The sequence below is a fragment of the Empidonax traillii genome, unplaced genomic scaffold (assembly GCF_003031625.1).
Source record: "Empidonax traillii isolate 1590-97213 ecotype Southwest subspecies unplaced genomic scaffold, ASM303162v1 scaffold583:size513456, whole genome shotgun sequence".
NCBI classification, from domain to species: Eukaryota; Metazoa; Chordata; class Aves; order Passeriformes; family Tyrannidae; genus Empidonax; species Empidonax traillii.
This window is the reverse complement of record NW_020955776.1, coordinates 322,262-344,403: the sequence shown is the minus strand read 5'-3', so window position 1 is coordinate 344,403 and position 22,142 is coordinate 322,262. Positions and strand designations below refer to the sequence as shown.

The 22,142-nt window shown below is 44.6% G+C and overlaps 1 protein-coding gene across 2 annotated transcripts in view; it reads right to left on the bottom strand.

Moving 5' to 3' along the window:
• Positions 1-22,142, bottom strand: part of LOC114064816 (USP6 N-terminal-like protein) — a 78,371-nt gene that overhangs the window by 34,256 nt on the left and 21,973 nt on the right. The window lies entirely within an intron of this gene.

Genomic DNA, 22,142 nt, shown 5'->3' with positions numbered 1-22,142 from the left:
CACAACACTTTTCCTTTTTACCATCCCCACTGTCATTCTTCCCTCCAGCTATACTTGGCAATTTTGGGTAAGCTAAAGGCTCCTCTTGCATCTTCTTTTGCTATTTAAAACTTTTCCTGGTTTTGGCTTGGCAGGCACTGTCAGTTAGAGGCCACCCGCACCTAACACGTGTCCGAAGCAGCAGGGTGAGGACATGCGTCCTGCCTGATACCCCAGATGTCACCCTGGGCACGGTAGAGCTCACGATGGTCCCTAGCCAAATCCCAAAGAACAAGGATGCAAACATAAGCTATGATGCTGTCGGCAGCCTGTGCTCTCTTTGGCACAGCCAGCCAGCACCTTTTTTGAAACACAAATGTACAAAATGTACCATTATATAAAGTCACTGGGACAGCCGATGAAATAAAGGAGTAGGAAGTTATAAATCCACTAACAAGAGGCAGCTTCTCCATGAAAAACTTGTCCAAAATAACTATTGAGGGAAATGACTTATAGATATCTAAGCTGAGTTAAAGTGAGACTTACGCTCCTATGCTGACCGAGTGAGTCTTGCACTGCTTGCCAGAGCCCCTGGCTGCACCCCATTTTTAGGAGGGGAGGCAGCTTCAGCCATTAGGCTGACCCAGACTAATGCCCAGCCCCTAGGAAAAATGTGTTTTAAATTACATTCTCCGAGTACCACCCTCATTCCTTCAATCATTTTAACGAGTTTAATCAGCTCACATTGCCTCCAAATACAGAACCTCCGCAGTAAATTGTTTGTATTTGGCAGCCTCTGCAGAGGACACTCCCAAACCATTTTGCTGGCTGTCCCCTGTACTTGCATTACCTTCCAGCAGCATCTCTGGATGTTAATGGGTGAACTTTTGTTAACTTTTTTCTACCAAAGCCCCATGCATATCCAGCAATAGAAAACTTCAGAGAAATAAGAAGTATTTGATCCAACACTGGAAAGGACTGAGAAAATGTCTCCCAAAACTTTTTTACAGCCTTGAACTACGTGCAAGACAGCATTAGGATACACAACTTTTCTAAGAAGTATGAAAGCAATCTTTTTAGTTATAATATAATCTTTCCCTTCCCTTTTGCTTGTTGATAACCTGTAAAATCACTCCCGTTTAAGGGACACAGGAATTTTTGCCTTTTTTTTTGGGGGGGGGGAGGCAAAACCAACATTTTATTAAACAAGAAAATGTAATCATAGAATCACAGGTTAGAAGTGACTTTAGAGATCACATAGTTACAATGCCTCTGCCATGGGTAGGGATGCCATTCAATAAACCAGGTTGCTCAGGGCCCCAGCCAGCCAGGCCTTGAACACTTCCAGGCATGGGATATCCCAGAACTTCTCTGAGCAACCTGTTCCAATGTCTCACCGCTCCCTGAGCAGAGAATTTCTTCCTAACATTTAATTCTCTTGGAATTGTTGAGTACCTCAGCCTACTCCATACCTCTTGTTACCAATTCTCCCTTCCCGTAATGGTTGTCTTGCCTTCGAGGAAATTTTTCACATAGGAAGTCCTCTCCTCTTCTCTTAGTGGAAAACATGTTTATAAAATCCAAGCAGAGGTGAAGACTTAAGGCAGAGGTAATACTTCAGCTTATGGAATGGTCATGTAGGACACCCTGTTAAAAGCAGCTTGCCAGCTTACAAGTCAATATAAAAATAACTTGGAAGATTCTTGGGTTCTTTTAATAGTGTTGAAATCAACACCTATGTCATTTGGTTAGGACTCCAAAATACACCTTACAATTCACAATGTGTTAGGCTGTTACCACTTTACCGTGGTCAGTGTAAAACTAGACCTGCCACTGGAGCTGAAAGACAGACCAGCGACTTCCCAGCCAGGGAAAATTAAATGGTACTGATGTTTTGGAGCAACCCATATTACTGCAGTAACAGCTTCTGCACTGAAGTTATCAGTTCAATGACTTCATGTTCAGAGGATTGGTGAAAACACAGCTGGGTAGGTTGGTGTTGCATGCTGGTAAGAGTTAAGTGTGGAAGGAGATGCAAATTTCCCAGTCCCTGGCAAAGCTCCAACGCTGGTAGCAGACAGCTGGTGAGGTGCCATGCCAGGCAGCAACAAGGGCTAAGCAGCATCAGCTCCCTACCATCAGAACAGCCAAACCAGTGCTCCTGAAACTGTGGCCTGACCCATCTCCAGCCAACCACAAGCGTGGCACACATCTCCCTGTGACTGCAGCTGGCAGTGCCCAGTCCCAGAGCAATGCCTTGCAGGTCCCCCACGCAGGAATGTAAACAGCTGGTGCCAAGCTGGAGCTTGAGGAATAAAATGAGTCTTATCTCCTCCTCCACCAGCCCCATGTTCACCCCAAAGACCTCAACACCACTTTTTTGCTTGTGAACACACCCTCAGCACTTGGGGAATTTCCTAATTAGCTAAACACCACTCTGTAGGCTTGGCAAGGATTGATGACATCACCACACTGCCAATCCCCCAGGCTTTACCACAATGGCAAGGCTTTCCCCCAACCCTTAGCAGCAAGGTCAAGGCCCTGGCACGTACGCCTCCATCAGGGAGGTGACAGAACACTGCCACACTTCATGGCATGTACCACCATGTAACAGTGTACACCACCAGCATCCCTAGGGCACCTCAATCAGTGTGAACCACAAATTTGGGTTTTTCAAGTCTGTGTCTTCCTCATCCCTGGTTTGGAAACCACCTGTGATGTTGTGATCACCATAAGGAGGCATGAATTCAGCTTTGTTTATGAGGGGAGAACACTACACCTGAGCACATTATCTGGCTCAATCCTTATTTAACATCATAAAGGACTCAGAGGCGTAAATGCAGCACAATGAATGCCCTGAGCCAGCCCCCTGTTTGGAACCCAGCTCCATGTGGTGCATGGAGAGCCCCAAGCAGGACCAGTGTGAACCTCCATCTGCAGGTGCCTGCCAACATGAAGCCCAGGACCCAAGGGGATGTACAACCGAGAGAGCCAGGTGACATGGGCAGACATCAAACCAGATGCCATATTTGCATTTCTAGATTTTTCAGAGGCATTCGGCACCTTTGATCAAACATACTTGCGAAAAGCAACGTGAGGAACTTCAGAAAAACCCATGCTCAGAATCACAGTGGATCTATCACCTACATTTACTGTTTTGCATGTCCTCAGCATTTCTGATGTGCATAATGAACAGCAATGGAAGGGGGATAAAAGCAAGTCAAAAGGGACACAGCAGGCTCAAGTCTATTAATGGAAATGATTGAGAAGGGTTTCTCCAGTGAAAGCTGGACCTTGCTTTGCGATGAGATCAAAAGCAGAGGGAGAACTTTAGGTACATGAGAGCTCGTGACAGTGATATAAAGACAAGCATTTGGTACAATGGAGAGCCATGTAAGGCCATCCAGAAAAGCAGCAGGAAATTATGTTCTCCCCAGGAAAAAACCGAACACAACTCAAGTGTCACCTACATTTTAAGATGCAGTCTTAGCCAAAGACATGCTCAGCTAAAGAAAAAGAACCCAAAACTATTCTGAACTTGAAAGATACATTTGTCTTAAAAATGTTTTAATGTTCACCCAACAAAGCAACAACTAGACAGCTCACTTAGAAACACAAAATTTCAGTTAACTGCTACAAAAGGCACTTGCAAGCAGAATAATGATTTCCTCAGTAGCTTGGGAAATGAATCTTCCTGTTCGGAGATCAAAACCCGGGAGAGCTGAATGCATCCTACTAAAGGACAGTTGAACTCTGCACTGTGCAAAAAAGCTTGGAAAAGAAAAGTTGCCAATAAATAAGCATCTGAGGGCAGTGGAGTGCACTTTTTTTCCTAACATTAAGCGTGGGTCCAACACAAAGAATAAGATCCCTCCTTGAGTAAGAACATCCCTGCAGGCCTTAAGGTAAAACTTCAAAATTGAATAGCAATTGCAGGGGAGCTTTTTGCATTGTTTTTTACACAACCTCAAGTCTTTCAGTAGGAAGAATCTTTTCAGTGCTGGTTCACTCTTTATCATCACTGTCAGTTGAGTAGAGAAGGCTCTCTGTGAGTCCTCCCTTTAATTTAAAGCACAGTTGCTTCAGTTTTGTCCTGACTACAAACCAAGTTCATCTCCCCAGCTCTCATTTGCCATATAAGCCTGGACCTGCATTCCCATTTTGGCTCACAGGTCACAGACCTTCCTTTAGCATCTGCTTCACGTAGGTGCACAGCTGCAGCAAAACAAAAGCTCTGCCTTTCCCACCAATTCCAAGCAGCCTCTCCTTACGGATATCTCCTCTCCTAGGACCCACTAGATGAATGTGTGCACTAAATCTCTTTTGCAGCAGTAAAGCCTGTGCTGTCCTAGAGCTATTACATGTTTCTCCCACTTCCTTCCATTGACTGCAAACAAAAGCTTGTACTGTTGCTCACCGTTATCAGAAAGTATTTGCTTTCCCAGACTGTTTCTGCCCTCCCTGTTTTGGAAGGGTTTTCAGCAGAGTAACAGGCTCACTCCCAACAATAAGCAGCAGGGGGTGATTTGAGACAGAGGTCCTTCAGAGCCCACCCAGGAAATCCAGCCTGGACCCAGGCACAGCCTGGTCCTGCCCTTCCCAACCCTGCTGGGGACTGCACACTCCAGTACACGTTCCATCACTTTACAGGTCCTGCAGAGGAGATGATGCTCCAGCAGCATGGCTTGAAGAGAAAGGGTCAGTTCTGCACCCCTGACCTGGCTTCAAGTGGCTGCCCGTGTTTTCCAGCTGCAAACCATCTCCAGAAGAGACTCTGTACCCTCTGAGTATCTGCTTTATTATACTCCAAGTACGATACTCTGAGAATCTGCCCTTCTCACCACACACTGCACTTCCTTCCTGCCAGATCTCTTATCACCATGTTTCATCCCCAAATCACCCAAATGAAGCTTCCACTCTTGCTGATGTTGTTCCTTTACTCAGCAACCAAAGGAAACACTCTCACACCAGGCACTAAGCCCATGGCATTTCTGCTAATGAGTGATGATAAAGAATTAAACACAAGTGTCACATGGAAACAGGGTACCAAGCTTACCAAAAAAGCAATACTTAGTCACCTTTTATTTTTAATTTAATCTTTTTTTAAGCAGCCAGAGTATCAAGTGTCAGGTCCTAAACCCTAAGAAGGGCATCAAAAGTTTAAGTATTATTCAAGATATGAAACGTTCCATTACAGCGCCCCAAGCTGATACCTTGCAGACTCCTGACTGAAATCTGCCCATGACAGACATTGCTAAGCCCAAACAGCTTTCATATACATGCAGGGATTCCCTGCAACAAAAGCATTACCCAGATAACCACTTTATGCCCCAAAATAAACACAAGGGAAAACGTAGAGTCACAGACAACAGGCTCCGGCAGGAGCTCAGCACCAGCCCTGCACTCTTTCCTCTTGTAAGCTCCCAGGTGATCTCATTCAGAAAGCTCAGGTTTTAACTCTGGCCATCACTTTGGCATAAGGCCACTTCAGCAAGTTTCTAATGTTGAATGATCCATAACCCCTTTCAAGCAAAATCCCCTTTACTGGGACAAGTCCTGCCCAGCCCCAGAGCAGCGTGGGGCTTGCAAACACCCCCACAGTCCACCGTCCCCAGCCAGCGGCTGCAGGATGTGGGTTCGGTTTTTGGGGGAGCTGCAACCATTTTTTTTTCTGACTCAAGGCTGGACCAGTGACCACATGCAGTGTCAACACCTTCAGTAGGCTGGTCTGTCATTTCTGACAGTGCCTGTGGTCATTAAAAAGGCACCACAGCATGAAAGGATTTGATGGAAAGCAAAACAGCCTCAGTCCAGGGACTGTTTCGCTAATCTCATTTCATTCATTGACGATTAGCAGAAACCACTGATAACTGATCTGGGTTCTGAAAAATAAAATAAATAGAAACAAGTAAACAACAACTTAAAACACCTTCCTTTTTCCTTCTCCAGGCTCAGCCTAAGCCAAACACCTCTCCAGCCCACCACTGGGTTCATCTTCCATGATGCCCACTGTGATGGAGCAGCACACCACAGATGCAGCACAGATACCTCTTGCCCATCTTACTCCTGCTCACTTGCCCTCACATCGAGTGTCCTTATTATTTATATACTCAGCTTAATTGCTTCTCTTCCACAGTGCCATCAGAGGGAAGCTCGGGGAAACACCTAACTGTGCTGTTCACTCTGGAAAGCCAGATCATCTCCACCAGGAGACAGACAGCATCAGCAACCCATCCTGAAAACACTACTCCTCTCCTCCTTTTCATACCGCCTCTCTTTGAGAAGCTTTTTCACGGCCTCTTTGATGTTCACAAAAGCCCAGGACCAGCTTCTTTCACTCTCAGGATCTGGCTGGCTTTTCAGTCTATCAACAATAGGCAAGGAGAAGCCCAGCAGGCTCATGACGACCTGCAGGTTTCACACGGAAATTTATTGGCTCTCTTATCTCAGAGACAACATCTGCAGGTAAATCCCAAGAGCTTCCAGACAGTCAGCCACAGCCCAAACCACAAAGACCTGAAACTTAAACTGCCATTCCTTACACCTGCCCTCCCATGAGATTCCTGGACTACAGCCTCTCCATTAGCACATCATTCCTCTGTCCAAGCTTTCCCCCTTCAACTACAAAATCTTGTCCCAATTCACTTTTTTGATGTTGTTTTCAACTGCTTTCAAGAAGCAGGCAGTGCCAATCTCACAGTTGCTCACAGGCCAGAGGAAAAGCCGAAGCACAAGCCACCCCTCTCACCTGGGAAAGGTCTCTCACAAGATGCACCCAACTCTAACACTGAACCCTTTTAGGCACCCAAATCCAACAGAAAACAGATTTCAATAGTTCTACTGCTTCTCCCTCTTTTTCTCCCCCTATCTTTCTCTGAAAAATCTTCTGGAACTACCAAAACTCTAAAGAAAGTGTTAAAGAAATGTATTAATAGCAGAAGGTCACAAAACAACTTGAGAATAGCTGCAGCTAAAAATACCCAATCCCCACACCCCTTCTTTAGAGAAAACATTATCAGATGTCACTTCCCAATGGTAAAAACATATTTGTTTGTTTTTTAATTAAGGTTATATTTTGAACACTGGATTTTTTTGCCAGGGAACACAGCAAGAGACTGCAGGAAAAGATCTTGTTTGCTCCCCCAAAGATCCCACTTTTCTGTGCTACCTCAAGGCAAGATACTGTCAGAAACGGGCACCTGCAAATCTGTATTTTCTTCTATCACCACCTAACTTTGCAAAATAACTTTCTCAAGAGAACAAAGTATTTTGGCCACACATACCAAGCTGCAAAGTATTTGTGCAATATGGATTTATTTTTGGTTTTTTTAATACTTTGGAGTATCGAGGTGGTGAACGTGGGAAGGAGAAAACATCAACAAAGAGAGCAGCAGTGCAGAGCAAGTATCAGCACAGGGCTGGAAAACGCCTCTCATGTGACCCAGAAACTAGGTAGGACTGGAAAATCTGTGTTATATACAGACAGAAGTGGATAGTGTGCTGCCCAAAAACTCCCAGCTCTAAAGGGCCATAGCCATGATGTACAGCAACCTTATGGCTTCCTTCAACACCAGTGTGAGCAGAATTAAGGAAGGTCAATTAAATGCCCCCCAGCAGAGACTTCTGTACCTTTCCACTGATTAAATAAGCTCTGGTTAATTGATCATACAGAAAAATACCCAGGAATTACTGCAGGTAGGTAAGGAAATGCATGTGATAACATTTTAACAAACTAAGCACGTACAAAGGGAAGCTTAGCACACCACAGCATGCCTTTTCCTCCAAAGATGTAGATGAAATCCACATAACTTCTCCAGGAATATCTTCTCCAGAAGGTACAGAAACCTTGCCCAGGTGGCCACCTCTTGCCCTGTTGCTCCCTCCCCAGATGCCTCCTTCTCTCCACCATAAAATAAACAGTTCATCTCATACATGCCCACTCCCACTTCTTTATGCCTGTCAATGTAGGCATTCGTACCTTTAGTCCACCTGCTTTCCTGTCAAAGTTAATTAAAACTGGCCTGATGCAAAACTTAGTGGCATCGAAGCGACTGAGTGTGCAAGCCTTCTACTTCCCTGAGAAGCCAGGGTGAGTACCCACCAAAAAGCACTTCAGAGGACTAACCTGAAAGGGATGAGCAGGAAGACAACCAGACCACCACACCATATTATACCACCAAAAAGTTTCCTAAAGGAGATGCAGAAGTGTGCTGGGGGGCCTGGAGTAATTTCGAAGGACATCCACTGAGCAGAACCACAGGGGTGTACTGGGAAAGAGGCAGGGCCCAGCTTCACAGCCACCACCTCCCTCTGTCCGCTCAGCCTGGTGGAACTTGGAAGATGTGTCCATGTGATGTCATTACTGGGCCGGTGTCTAAATAAAGGAAGCTTTTTATAGAATTTCTCACTGACAAAGTTATTCCGGTAAAGCCCGATAGCCAAGACGTCAAGCAGAAGGGAAGGAAAAGGGAAAACAATAACCGTAGCCTTGCTGGGGCCTGGGCAGGTGGGTGGAGTCTCAGGAAAGGAACCTAAACAAATCCTAATTTACTCTCTAATACCTGCTTGTTGGATAAAAAGCATGGGTAAGAGCAGCAAGCAGTGCAAGGGAGATGTGCTTTTATACCATCTGTCACAAGAACACACAGCCCATTTCTGTTCCAAGTATGAGGAGAAGATGAAAACAAGGAGGATAGAGAGAGAAAAAGCTTGCTTAAAGAGAGTAAATAAAACGTACTTCCATGTCAGAGGGGTTTTCCAGCTTCATATTATTCGTGTGGCAATTACTGTGATTCCTAAAAGCAAACTGGGGTTTCTGCATATTCAGAAGACTCTTGGCTGCAAATGCCTTAGGCTCAAATCATCAGCAAACAGCATTTGCTGGAAGTTCCAAAAAACAAACAAACAAAACCCAACCAACCAACCAAAAACCTGACAAAAGGAAAGTAAAGGTCAAGTTCACATGTGCCTGCATGTCATCCTCTTCTTTGTAACTTCACCACTTCCACAGCACTACAGAGCAGTTCCCGTTCCTCCCCCTGTTCCTCGGTGCATCTTTAGCCGGGCATCCACATGGAAAGCAGTTGCAATAGCCTGGTGACTCATGCTGCTGTAATGTGGGTGGGAACTGCTCCTATGCCCAGCTTCTAAGGACACAGCCTTTTATGGTATTTTTAGAGTGGAAGCTGTTGTGGTTTGTAGCACTTTGCTCTTTCTCTTTCAAGAACCTCCAAGAAAAGAGCTCAAGCTCCCCCAGAGTTTCAGGATGCAACAGTGAGGAGCCGAGCCAGGTGATGAGCAAGCCAGCTCCAGGCTCCCTGGACTTCCATGCCCAGAAACACTTAAGGGATGCTCAAGGACATCCCAGTTCTGTGTGGCTGGTCATAGTCAATCCACAGGCTCTCCCTGCCATGCAGCAGGTCCTTGTGTGGCTGCACCACCCCACAACCTCTGAAAAGAGTGGAGTATGCGTGTTACCTGTTTTGTGGACACCTTAAGTACTACAGCCCAACTTTCTAAGGCTGTGTCCCCTGAATCTTGCCACCCTGTGGCAATACACTAACAATCTCATCCTGGCAAGACACCAGACTTGTTTCTACCCTTGATGGGCTGCCGGCATATGAAAAACTGGCAGGGCTGACAGAGTCCCATCTGTCTTGCCTCAGTTAATTTAGGACTACATCTCTCCAGCAAGTAGAAAATTAACTCTGTAGGGTTTCTAACCCATACAAATTAGTGTGAAGGGGGGCATGAAGTTAGTAGGAGAAAGCAGACAGAGGTGTTGCACCGAAACCAGGTTACAATCATCAGGGATAAGGGCAGTGGCAGAAAAGCCACTCTCTGGGCCTGTGGACCACAGCACGTGCAACTCAAACTTGGCAAGAAAACGAAGCAGGCTCTGCTGTGCTCTTTAAAAGCTAAAGGGTTATATGTGAGATTAAAAGGGTATCCCAAAACATTACTCCATAGGGATTGAAACAGGACTCTGATTGCAGACATGCAGTGGACTGCTTTACAGTACAGCCCTCCACCCCATTCTCCTTTGCACTTGAAGCATTATCTGCTGTAGAAGACAAAGGCGTGAAAGTTTCTGCATCTCCAATCACAACTCCAACCAGCAGCTGATTTTAGTCCTTTTAAAGTTGTTAAATTCAAGAGGAAATTAAATTATAATTTGCACATGCCTAAGAAGTCTAAGAGAAAAGCGAGCAGGATGAAGGAAAAAATAGTAATCAATCGTCCAGATGCAAAGCCACTGACTTTAAAGGTATTTTATAATTCCTCTGAAATCGCAGTGAATTCTGGAAAGAGTCAGCTTTTCAGTCAGGACCGATGAACAACAGACTGCCCTACGGACATTTCATCAAGTGGGAAGCAGCAGTGGGAAGCTGCTCTGCAGCAGCTTATCAGGTACGAGAGACACAGTGGAGGGGAAGTTCAGGGGAGGTCCATGCAGGCAAGCACTGCACAGCCCACAATATACCTTGGAGGCAAGCCAACAGCAACAGAGGAAAAACCTTCCAGCCCTCATGCAAGTTAAAGGTGACTCAATGCATGGTGCTGGGCACAGCAACCCCCAAGCATCTGCCAAACAAGGCACCAGGGGCAGAGCCAGGGCGCTCCAGACAGACAAAGATGGAGTCTTTTGCTCCCTGAGCAGTTGAAATATGTTTTCAAGTTGAGGGAGTCTTCCTGCTATTAGATAACAGATCAAGATTACAGAATTAGTTTTTAAAAAAAAAAATCATGTGAAAGGCTTCATCCTGTTCAAAGGAATACAATGTGCTTCCTGTGGTCTTCCCCTAAAGACCACAACATCACACCCGATTACTATCCCATCTTACTGCTAAGGCCTGCAGAGCCATCTTGGACATATGAGAGCAAAATGAGTTCTGCCTTCACTCATTTTTCCTTAAACTACTAACTACACACAGCAGTGGCAGTGTAAGAGGCAGGACAAATTACTCAGTTTTCACTATACTTTACTTGGACCAAGAGTATGAAATTTGATTTTAAAAAAACCCCAACCTAAAAAACCAGGAAGGAAAATAAAACTGAATAGAATAACCAGCCTAAAGCTCCTACATCAGAAAAGGGACACATCCAATCCCAAACTCAGATTCACATCTCCCATGCCAGACAGACCTCTCTATGAAGCCTTTAGTTATCAAAACCTGCCATCTGTACTTCTGAGGAAGCCAGGAAAAGGAGGAAATGCCAGTTTGCCCCTACATATTGTAGTTGCTGCAGGCAACTTAGTGATGCTCTGACCTTGGTGTGCTGTGCTGGCAGACCCCTGGGACCTTGACCTGTGAGACCATCCACACACCCTCACCTCCAGCAGCGCAATATACCTGCATTTAACATAATTTTAGTACTTTTTCCCTCAACAGAGAAACTTTTCCAGCCAGCAGGTTCTCTGTAAACCTAAAAGCATTGGATGCAGATTCTGACAGAGCAACAACTTCCCTTGAGTTGTCAGATGGTGCCAGCATAGCCTGGACTTGCATGCACTTGCTCTTGTATGGATACATACAAGCTTTGCAGCTTTGCAGCTGATGGTATCTTCAAAGGAGCAAATCCAGACAGTCTCCTCAAGTGCTTGCAGCCCTCTCCTCCTCCAGTGAGTGTTCCAATGAGCATCCTGCTGTATACCATGAGAGCTGGGATACAGCTCCCTTGGAGCTGACCAGACTGTAGCTTGCTGGGACCAGGGAAGGGATGGATGCCTTTCTCCCCCTCTTCACTGAGAAGGGGCTCCTTTTAAAAGCATCCTGTGGAGGATGTAAGGTAGATGAGTCTCTCCAGGGGAAGAAGCATGGGCTTAAAGCATTGGTTAGCTGAGGATTGCAACCCAGGCTCCACTGAAATGAATGAGAATGCTGTTAATGAATTTACAAGGATCCCCAGATTTCCACTGCTCTTCATACAAGGTCCATCTGAACCAGAAAATAGTGTTTGCTGGAAAGGCTGTGCCCTTCCTAGTTCCTGTTCCTTACAAATTTTTCACGTTCATCAGCTTACTCTGCCCTCACAAATCTGCAGATGGCTTTAAGCCCACAGAAACTTCTGCTATGGACACTTCTCAAAGCAGTTTGCATTATCTCAGGGTTGAGCTTGATGTGATGGCTTCAGGAACCCTTGCAAGGAAAAAAAAAGAAAATCTGAGAAATTACATCCTTCATGGGATCTGCAGATCGTGTATTCCTCTCAGCAGGACCAAAATCACTGAAGAGATAGGAAGCAGCCTTCCAGAAGGAGATGCAGACATTGCCAACACAACCAGGTGAAAAGAAGGAGGCAGCAGACCATGACACAAGTGTTGTTTTAAACAGACCATCCACTGTTTTACAGAAAGGAGGAAGGAAAACAAACAAAAAGAGAATCATCTCACTGTGTGAAGGTAGCACAACCTATTACCTTCATCAGTCCTTTGCAGGGTCACAGCCTTCAGGTAAGGATCTGCTTGGCTGGAACCAGTCTGCAAATTATATAGTAACAGGAGGCTTTAAAGGTCTTGCAAGAAAATGCAATAAAATAAATAAAAAAACAGCTGGGCAAGTTCTGTCTGACAACTAATTTTTCCCCCATCCAATACACTGCCATGAGGAGAGACTGTGGCATGAATCAACCCGTTTTGGCAGCACACGTCTAGCCAGGAAGGGCAGGATGTATCACTCAGGCAATACATGGGCAACACCCTCCAAAAGGCTCTGTTTACCCAGCGGGAGCCAATGCAATCCCTACACAAAGCCCGTAAGTACATTTAAGGCTCAAAAGTAATCTGAAACAGGTCCATTCTCCACTCCCACTCCGTAAATACAATCCAAATTGGGTCATCTCCTAACAATGAATGAATGACACTCACTTAAGCCTCCTCTGCAGTGCTGACATAATCTAGGTCCTTTCATTCTCCTTGTACTGCAAGTACTAAAGATGCTTTTGTGCATCCTCTGAAGTACTCCATTTAAAAAACCATGGTAACTAGGGCATTGCATTCAGCTGCTCTTGGGAAAAAAAACACCATTCCCCTTGCCTCTCAATAGGCTCTTAGGAGGCTTGGGACAGAAAAGCATCACCTAATTCAAACTCAGCTTCACCAGGATGTCTGCACCTGGGTCCTGGGGATGGGGTGAACACAACTACTGGGTACCACTTGGATCTGTAGTGTGAAAAACACCAGCAATAGGATGGCATATGGAGGAAGGGAGCCATCACCTGTTTTCTGCAGCTAAACAGCACCCCAAAGTCCCATTTGAAGTCACCGAGTTTGACAGCACAACTGTAGCATTCAGCAGGTAAAACATCCGATTTTCTTCTAAAATTATTGAGCACTCCTAAATATCTCAAGTTCTTTTTAGGGGATGACAGGATTACTCAGTTTCAGTACTTTAGCATGACAAGGAGCAGAGGAACCAAGAAGAAAGTTTTCCTGTTATCTTTGCATAGCAGTAAAAGTTTAAGGGGTTTTGGTATTGGGTTTTTTTGGGTTTGTGTTTTGTTTTGGGGGTTTTTTTCTCATTCCTTATGCCTCAGAACTGTGACACTTCCCTGCATTTGAAGTTTTTGAAGTTTGTCTGCTGGCACCAGCATCCTTCTCCTTCCCAAAAAGGAAACACAGAGGTGAGGGCACAGAGATCAGACGGAAAGAGTATGGCAGCTCCCACTAAAAGAGCCATTAACTGGGAAAAAACCCCACCACCAAAAAAGGGATATTTGTCTAAAATGGAAGGTCCATTATTTGTATTTTTAAAAAGAAAACCATCCTTTAGAAAAGAAACTAAACACATGCATCAGCAGCAGAAATTCTAACAACTCTAACATGACTTGTTTCACTATTCCTTATATACAATTTTACCAGTATATATACATATATAAATATACCAGTATATATATATACCTATATATATATATATTTACTTTTTTCCAAATCCCACTACATACTGTTATGGAGCCACATTCCAAGATTTAAGGTTTTGAAAATAAAAGCTTTTAACCACAACACCTGCAACAGTACCTTAAAAAAAAATTAAAAAAAAAAAAAAAATTCAAGTCCTATTCTGTTATACAGGCCATTCTCCCGGTGATGCATAGAAAGACACTTGGAGCCTGTCTGTAGGAAGCAGCATTGGATTCACAACAGCATTGCTGCAGAGGACTTATAACAAAATTCATGCCTGTTTGAAAGAGGTGCAAGCTTGGGAGAAGACAGGCAGCTTTAAAGATTTAAAAACAGATTCTTAAATGGGGAAACTGAGGTATGTAACAATTAGCCAATTCCTCAAGTAGCAGAAAATTTATTTTTTCTGGCTAACACGCTGTCATCTTTGCTAACATGGGCTGTCAGGGTGAGAGACATGAGTGAGTCAACTGAGGACAAGCTCAGCAGTTCTCGAATTCCTGACTCTGCTCCTGACATCATCCACTGTGTAACTTTTCATGAGGAAAACAGGAGAAAGCTTACAAATGAAAACAAGACAACATCAGTTAGGGGAAATGCTCACAACCAGATGAGCTCCAAGCTCGTGTGGGACATGAAGCCATAAAACCAGGTACCAGCACACCTCCTGGCCATCTTATGAGACATGCTAGGACTGAAGGTGTTCAGAGGCTGAACTACTGTGCCCTTACTTCTAAATATAAGGGAAAAATATAAAAAAGAGTATTAAACTTATGTAAGCAGCAAAGAATAAAAGCTAAAATAACAAGGGGTTTGCATGAGATGCCCCCATTTCTGCATTGTAACATGTGCAAGAAAAAAAGTGGCTTTTTTATAGCCAGCATTTAGTATTGTTTTGTTGCTATTTTACTCGAGACCCTAAGAGCACTCTCCTCCATATGAACCTTACAGGATGGGAAAAAAAATAGGAAAAGCTGCACTTTTTGTATTGCTCTAGCTGGCCTCTGCTCATTTAGGCTTTTGAAGGTGGACATTTATTATGGGAATTAATGAAGAGAATTAACTCCGGAGCATGGTGCTCCCTGCCACCTCTCTTGGGATGAGTGTAGCAGCTCCTGCCTGTGCTCCCTCATCTCCACCACGGACAAGGCAACTGGGAAGAGTCTGCTCACAGTCAAGTTTATGAATATTTCAACACTGCCTCCTCCTCTGAGCAGCTGCCTAAAAGCTTACCCAAACCTGGGCCTTCTGCCACATCATCCGGCTGCTCTAACTAATGAGCTCCTCTGTTTGTAAACCCAAGCCTTGACACTCTCTGGTGCACGGGTACATAACGCGCTCACACAACCACAGATGCTCCCAGCCTGCCACAAGGCTTCTCCATCCCCTGCACCATGCACCTTGGGGGACAGCAGCCCCTTGGCTTTAGACCATCAGAGGCTGGCACTTCACAGGATCTGCTCCAGGAGGAAGGCAGAGCTTCAGGAGTAAGTTCTCCAGTAGCATTTCCCTCTGCTTTGCAAAGCCAGACTGTGCCGAGTTTCATCTCACAGCGGAAAGGACACATGGGCACACCAAGACCCACAGAAGTTTAGCTCCCAGGACCACTTATGCCAACTACACTGTGGCAAGTCACCTTGGTTAATGCGTAACGTCTGCCACCCCTCTGGGAAAGAACAAGTGCAAAGCACACCTCAACCTAAACAGCAGAATTTTGCTGTTGTGTTGCCATGAGTTTCTTCAGGAACACAAATGACCAAAGAAAGCTACTTGCACTTGGAACAAGAGACAGAAGTCTGCAGTGCTGTATAGCAATGAAATGCTTTTTAGAAAGCAAATGACAGCTGCCTGGTTTTGCTCCTGCTACTCCTAAAGAAAACAGACACATTCTGGTCCCAGGTGAAGAACAAATCCCACACGCATGGCAGATATAAGTCTCACGGGAAACTCTGACAGGTATTGCAGGACAACCCAAAACACAGGAGGAGAGGAAATGTCCCACCAAACTATCAGCACTCAATCAGGCAGGCAATTTCCTCTGCTCAGAGACATCATCAATTAGCCACCTTACTGTTTGGGAGCCCTTGCCACGGACAAAGGCCCTTCTCAATCTGATCTAGCACCAGTCACCAGAAAATAGAGAGTGAGTTTTAAGGAAATCCCACTGGAAAGAGAAACCAAGACACATAGGAAAAGTTTCACCAAAATGAGTCAGCACACAGTTTTTACTCTATTGGTGTTGATGGATGTCCAGTCCTCTTAATGCAGACGAGCACAAGGTTTGGCAGAGAAGTAGAGATCTGCAGACTTAACTTTTAGCCTGCTCCCTTCATCAGTCACCTCGAGCAAGAGCCCTCACCAATCATGGTGACTGGCAAAGCTTCCCCTTTGCCTCCATAGTCCATACCAAGCAATACCTCTATATGCACAAAGCAGAACTCCACAGACAGTCAAATAAAAATCTTTGCTGAGGGGAGATCAGAAAAACCCACGGCCAACACACACCTGCCCTCCCCACACGCCACAAGAGATAAGGTTGCTATAAAGTGTACTACCTATTGTGGAACATGACAACCAATTCACTGGATGCACCATTATTTCCATCAAGCCATGTCAAGCAGTAGTGCTCTTGCATAGGAACACTTGAGTTGGGCTTTAGATGTGTTGGATTTTTTTTATGCATATGAACATCAATTCTGGAAAATCTGAGGAAACAGGGCTGGTTATTTTCTTATCACAGCACTTGGGGAAAACTGAAACGAATTCATTTGTGGCTTTCGGTACATCAAACTAAATGAATAAATGGAGAGAGCAGCCAACTTCTGTATTCATCTAGATGAATGGCTGACATCATGTCATTAGCAAACACTGGTCTCACTTTAGTTTTGGCTGGAAAGACAGTGCAAAGGGGTGTCCAGTTACAGAATGGAAACACTGATAAATTGCCTAATGTTTCAGCAAGAGACTAAATGCAAGATGTGTGACAAAAATGCCTGCTGAGTAATAGATGTTGGGTCACATGGGCATGTTTCTAAATTCCTTCTCTTTGGTATGTTCAACAACTCTTCCAGGAAGAAAGTCAACACAATGATGCTTTTTTCAAGTAAGTGTGCCATTACTCTATTTTCCCTGCAACTAGAAGGTCAGTTCTAATCCTCTTCAAAGCATCCACAAAGCATTTGCCTACACGCTGACTCCAGAGCAACACGGTCAAGGCAGAGGGTATATCATCATGAAATATTAAGCTGTGGGCATCAGAAAAAAAAGGAATTATGTGCCAAGGCAAGAAAGAAAACAGGAGTCCCTGCTGTCATGCAAACCATGTTAGGAGTATAGAGAAAGACCACGAGACAGAAGATGAAAAAAGTCCACCAGAAGGAGGAAATGCTCCTTCCAAGTGACCCACAATTGTGCTGTGGCATGTTCTGCTACTCAGAGCAAGTTATAGAAAGTATCTGCAAACTGCAGGAAAACAAGACTGTGACTCATTCTCCCTCCCCAAGGATCCACTCTGGTTGTCCCCAGGGGAGTGGATACTGGCTGAGTTGGACCTTGACTGAAGCCAGCATTGACAGGTCCTCTCCTCTTGAGCTACCTCACACGGGCATTACAGCAAAGCTGGGAGAGGTTTGGGCTCCAGCATTTAAGTCCTTTGACCAGGCATCTTAAGAGACCATCTCTACCAGGGATCTGAAATATGAGCAGACCAAGAAGGGATCACAGATACTTCCAACTGTCTTTGCAGAGAATAACCACTACCTGCTCTTTCCTGAGCAAAGGATTCGGAGGGGAAACACTGTTTTGGCTGGCGCAGAGCCCCAAGCAGTGAGACACAGACAGTCCTGTCTTTTCCACAATGTGTCACTCTGAAACAGAAACTGCAAGTGTTCTAAAAGACAAGAACAAATGCAGCAATCCTTCATCAACCAAAAGGCAGCTCAAACTCCAAGACTGAGATCCCAAATGAGTGGCACAAAATGTATCCATCATCTACAACCATCTGCCCATTACAAAAGGCATTTGCTCTCATCATTCATGGGCCACAAGCTTTACAGAGGAAATCTGAAGGCAAGAGGCATCTCCAACTGCTTGGACATCCCTGCCACACCAACCACTGCAATCTTAGATGTTGCAACAAGCAGATCGTGCTTACAAAACTCTTGCGCCAACAGACAGGACAAACTTCCAGGAAGAGACACCAGAATCAGCCCTCTACACCACAGCATTCCCACACACAGCAAACACTTCCAAAGCCATTAATTGGTGGGTGACACTGGAAGGCTGTGAAAACCAGTACACTTAAAAGGAATAGAAAGGTGGTGCTGTGCCATCCTGCTGAACAGAGAGAGTTTTAAGCCACTTGACTCCTGCACTTGTCCTTAATCATTTAAAGGACCAGGGCACTGTTTTCAAGCTGTTCATCTCTTTCACTAAGTATCCAAGTCAAAACCTGGCACAAACAAACCTGCCAGGGTGGCTGCGTTTTTCCTCCAACACCAAAAACCTCTCACATTAACAGCAGAAAGGTTCATGGCAGGGAGGAAGCTGATCCACTCCACTTTAAGGCTGCTCTGTCAGAAGATGCATGAATGCAGGCAAGGTCCAGGCAACAGGTCAATGGTTCACACAGAGGACATCTCCATCTCCCCTGCACCAGGTAACACGGAGCAGAGATCTCAATAATCCTTCTCCCTGTGGCAACCAACCCTCCAGAACAAATTAGCAACAACATAATCTGATAGAGGTCCTTTCCTCTGAAGGTTTTTAGCCACTTCTGCCTTCAGACAGGAAATCATAAGGACTTTATGCAGATCATACAACTTGTCTTCTAAGCCACGGCAGCTTGTCAGCATTCTGCCTTGATGTCAGAAACTGCATCACATAAAAGGAAGTATTTCTCTCTGCTGTAGTTCTTTTCCAGCCAGGCTGACAAAATGCTCCTGTTTCTTCATGCTCCTCCCATGCTTCCTGTTCTAGGCAGCTGCTTCAAGTGTTTGACGTACTCTCACATGAGGTTACTCACTTCTGAGTACAAGATTTTTAAGGTACTAAAATGATAGGTTACAAAAATTTTATGAGGATGCTCTCACCAGTTGCTGATTAAATTAAAGCCTGAGCTCTATGGACAGTAATAATGAGTGATGATCGCTATTAAAAACTGCGGGCCAGGCATCTCTCGCTCCACGAAGAGGTGCAGATAAGCATCATGGCACTGGCCAGCTCTGGGCCTGGCAGGGACCACTCAGCAAAGAGGTGTGAAACCCTTTGCTATTGCAAAGGTACACACAGAAACACGCTATTTTTCAGGGCCAACAAATCCCTCCACTGAGAAGGTTAAAACCAGGACGTCCCATCAATGGGGTCTGTGCATTCATGATCCCCCAGCTGTGAGAAAATGAGAGCTGACAGCAGTGCCAATACAAGCAGTCTGTCCTCTCTCCTGTTCACTAGGTTTATGTGCCGATGATGCTGCCTGTGGGCATATCGTACTCGCTCTTTATATTCAGCATCCAGCTAAAACAACGCTTCCTCTTGTTTCTTCTCCCACCTCAAACCAGTCAGGCTTCTGGCAACTAGGAAAGTAACCAGAACAAACAGTCCTCCTGAGCATCTCTGCCTTGTGTCAGACTTGTAAACAAACCAACCCACCTCAGCCTGAAGCCAGGTGTCCCGCAAACCAGGGCTCCTATCATGCCATCATGGAGAAATGCTCGTGCAGAGCAGCAAGGCAAGCCCCTCAGTGCTGCCACACACCAGTGCCACGCTCTGTTTTAGCATGCCACCTGCAAATGGAGGCCAGTGCTGGATGAGGTTTCCTTCCTCCCAGTGGTACTTCTCATTGCATCAAAACCAGAGTGGAGAGCAGAAACAGAGCTGTCCTGTAGACATGCACCTCAACTCTTCTAAACAGAGTAAGACCTGAGTCTTGGTCTTCCTGCATTCTAGCTCAGCATTGTCTGTCACTTTTCATGCCCCAGCCTGCTTTTGCCTAGGATTGCGCCATAGAAACACCTGCATCATCATCATGAGACTATAAAATGCCTGCCATCTCCAAGCTGCAGATTTCTGGCCTAAGCAGCAAGCCTTTGGAAGTCTCTGATGATTGTTTTTTCCTCCCTCACCTATATCGGTTCATCTGAATAACAGATGCTTCCTTTGTTAGTTTTGGTTTCTGTTTTGTTCGGAGGTTTGCTTGCTTTTCTTATTTGAGTTGCTCTTAACAAAAAGCCCAGCTCCAGGCTGTGGCATGACCTGTGCATCAGGCGAGCTGCTAGATTGCTCTTTTTTGATCTACTAATAAGAGCTGGGTTTTTTTTCTCTTGGTTTCCAGGGAAGGCGAATAGCTCAGCCTCCAGGAAAAAGACAGAGCAATTACATTTACCTCAAACCAGCAGAGCATTTTAGTGCAGAGCTTGCAGAGCATGCACTGAGCCAGTGCCCTCCAGCATCTGTGCTGTAGACCGAGCACACCCGGGACAAGCTTACCAAATGGAGAAGGCTGACAGCTCCTTGCCTCTTTGCTGTGGAGAGTGTCCAAAAATCCTCTCAAGAACATTCAATAAGCTTCTGTCTCCCTGCTACTTTCACAAACTGTAATTCTAGATTGGGAAAGAAAACAATATGCAGTGAAAATTAATCCAAAGACTTCTCTTTGTTGGGGTCACATTTCCACCAAAAAGGAGGTGATTGCTCAATTTGCAGATCAATGCAGCTTTATTAAGTACTCAGAAAGCACAACCACTGTGACTTCTCAAGTTCAGTCTAATATCCAGCACAATCCTTCATTAGATATGCTAACAGTTAGATATAAATATGAATAATTATGTCTAGAAGTAAAGTTTTACACAGGTGAAAATTCACACTGTATACACTTTGCAGGGTGTTAACAATAAATAAATCGTATTCTCATGTGTGCAACTGCAGCTATTAAGAAAGCATCAGGCATCGTATACCTGATCTTGTGGAAGGTGTCCTTGCCAACAGCAGAAGAGTTGGACTAGATGATGTCCAATCCAAACCACTCTATGATTTCATGATCTAGCTTCTAATTTATTAACACCAAGTCTGTTTTTTCATGTATCATCCTTGTGGCTTTTGCAACCTTAATAAGGATAGCAGGGAATTACTTTATCACAGATACCAGTGATGAGGGAGAAGGTACCTTGTACCTCTGCAGCAAGCCAAATTGGTAGAACAGAACCAAAGTGATCCTTGGTTTTATAGGAACTGTTTTAGCTATACTAGTACACCACTATCATTACCTCAACAGTATAATTAATGAGTTATGGCAACTTTATAATAATAGGCTCTTGAAAGGTGTGCCAGCTGCCAAATCTATCAGTATTACATTGCACGACAAAAGTGTGCCAAGCCTGATACTCTGCTCAAGCGATGAAAAAAAACAGATTTTTGGGCAGATCCCCAGGACAAACACTCAAGCAGACATAGTAGCTGGTTTTTCCAGAGACACGGTGAGCTGGGTACACTTGCAGGCTTTTCCATACCAGACGCACAAAGTCCTTCAACTCAAAGAAAGTTTAATTCAAAGGGTTTCCATCAGGAAAGCAGGAGTCTCTTTCACAACATGCCTGCCAAATTTCTAAGGCTAGAAAGCTCAAGCAAGATGTATAGTCCATGGATTTTGTTTCCTCTTTTCAATTTTTTTTTTCCACAATTAACGTACCAATAGCCTTGGCTACTTACAGAAATGCTCTCTCTCGACACTAACGCTAAATATATATCCAAGAGAACTTCATAACTGAGGTAGAGGATAAACTAATTTAAATACAACCTACCAGGAGGGTTGTAAATAAACCAGGCAAAAACAGACAAAGAGAGAAACCACTGCAGCATGGAGATGACTCCTGATTGTCTCGCCTTGGAGGCTTGAAGGGAATCTGCAATTTTGGTGGCAGAAAGAGAAGGAAATGGCATTTTCACTCAGAAATAATATTCAAACAACTATCAAATACTAGTCCTTCTGAAAATGACATTTTTTAAATTGACTTCTAACAAGTTTTTTCAAGGATAAGCATAATCAACTTCTTACCTTACTACGCCTACACCTGCCTAAGGGACACTGCAGTACCAGGGTTAGGTCCTTCAATAAAATACTCCTTTATTTAACCTACTCATAAAGCCTTCTGAAGGCTGAACACCAATATTTTTGGCTGGCATCTGAAAAAAGTCAAAAAAACAGCTGCTTAGACTAAAGAAGGAAAGAAAGTCCGTCTTTTCCTATGGAAATAAAAGTCATCACCGT